The sequence below is a fragment of the Pteropus vampyrus genome, unplaced genomic scaffold (assembly GCF_000151845.1).
Source record: "Pteropus vampyrus isolate Shadow unplaced genomic scaffold, Pvam_2.0 Scaffold110, whole genome shotgun sequence".
Lineage (NCBI taxonomy): Eukaryota > Metazoa > Chordata > Mammalia > Chiroptera > Pteropodidae > Pteropus > Pteropus vampyrus.
Genome location: NW_011888891.1, coordinates 2,959,419 through 2,961,709, shown reverse-complemented (window position 1 = coordinate 2,961,709; position 2,291 = coordinate 2,959,419).

Sequence of the window (2,291 nt, the reverse complement as noted above, 5' to 3'; positions counted from 1 at the left end):
TTCAATAATCACCCTAAATGTAAATGTATTGAACTCACCAATAAAAAGGCACAGAGTTGCAGAATAGATCAGAAAACAAAACCCAACCATATGCTGCCTTCAGGAGACACATCTCAGCTCCGAAGACAAATATAGACTCAAAGTTAAAGGGTGAGAAATGATATTTCAAGCAAATGGCATTCAGAGAAAAGCAGGAGTAGCGGTACTAATATCGGACAAAATAGACTTCAAAATAAAAAAGGTAAAGAAAGATTAATAAAATTGACAAACCCCTAGCTAGACTCACTAAAGAAAAAAGAGAAAGGTCACAAATCAACAAAATCAGGGATGAAAGAGGGGAAATTACGACTGATCATGCAAGGATCATGCAAGAATACTATGAAAAAGTATATACAACAAATTTAATAACCTAGAAGAAATGCACGTTGAAAAATACAGTCTTCCTAGACTGAATCAAGAAGATCTGGAAAATCTAAATAGACTGATCAGCAGTATGGAAATTGAAACAATCATCAAAAACCTACCAAAAAGTCAAAGTCCAGGACCAAATGGCTTCACCAGTGAATTCTATCAAACATTCAAAGAAGATTTAATACCTATTCTCCTCAAACTCTTCCAAAAAATTGAAGAGGAGGCAATATTGGCCTCATAAAATGAGGCCAGTTTCTGATACCAAAACCTGGTAAAGATAACACAAAAAAAGAAAACCACAGACCAATATCTCTCATGAACACAGATGCAAAAATCCTAAATGAGACTAGCGAACTGAATACAGCAACATATTGAAAAGATTATATACCACGATCAAGTAGGCTTCATCCCAGAGGCACAGGGATGGTTCAACAAATACAAAAAGCGATTAATGTGATACACCACATAAACAAATTAAAAGATAAGAATCACATGATCATATCAATAGATGGAGAAAAAGCTTTTGACAAGATACAGCATTGATTTATGATCAAACACTTAATAAAATCGGTACAGAAGGAAAGTATCTTAACATAATAAAGGCCATCTATGACAAACCCTCAGCCAACATTATAGTTAATAGTGAAAAACTAAAAACCTTCCAAGATCAGGAACAAGGCAAGGCTGTCCACTATCGCCACTGTTATTCAGTATAACATTAGAGGTCCTAGTGAGTGCAATAAGATAAGAGAAAGATATAAAAGACATCCAAATAGGAAATGAAGAAGTCAGACTGTCACTATTTGTGGATGACTTGATTCTCTATAAAGAAAACCCTAAAGACTCCACAAGAACACTACTAGAAACAATAAGCAAATACAGTTAAGTCTCTGCATACAAAATCAATGTTCAAAAATCCATAGCATTCCTATACTTGAATAATGAAGCATCAGAAAAAGAAGTGAAAAAAATAATTCCTTTTGCAATTGCAAGAAAAAGAATAAAATACCTATGAACAGATTTAATGAAACAAGTGAAGTACCTACATAATGAAAACTATAAGACCCTATTAAAAGAAATCAAAGAAGATACAAAGAAATGGAAAGATATTCCATGTTCTTGGATTGGAAGAATCTACATAGTTAAAATGACCACATTACCTAAAGCATTATACAGATTTAATGCAATCTCTATCAGAAGCTCATTGGCATTTTTTTAAAAAAATAGAGCAAAATATCATCAGACTTTTATGGAAGCACAAAAACCCCCGAGTTGCCAAAGCCATCCTGAGAAAAAGGAACAAGGCCAGAGGCATCAGTCTGCCCAACTTCAAATTATACTACAAAGTGACAGTTATCAAAATGGCATGGTATTGGAAAAAAACAGACACATGGACCAGTGGAACAGAATCGAGAGTCCAGAAGTAAACCCATATTTATATGGGCAAATAATTTTTGACAAAGAAGCCAAAAACATACAATAAAGAAAGGAAAGACTCTTCAATAACTGGTGCTGGGAAAAGTGGAAAGCCACCTGCAAAAGAATTAAACTAGACTGTTGTCTATTACCACATGCAAAAATTAACTCGAAATGGACTAAGGACCTAGATATTAGACCTTAAATAATAAAATGCATAGAAGAAAACATAGGAACTAAACTCAAGGACCTTGGACTTAAAGACGATTATATGACTTTGACCTCAAAAGCAAGGGAAGTAAAAGCTAAAATAAATGAATGGGACTGCATCAAACTAAAAAGCTTCTGCTCAGCAAAAGAAATCGTCAGCAAGGTAAAGAGAGAACCATCCAAATGAGAAAATATATTTGCAAGCAACACCTCTGATAAGGGCCTAATATCCAAAATATACAAAGAAAATATAT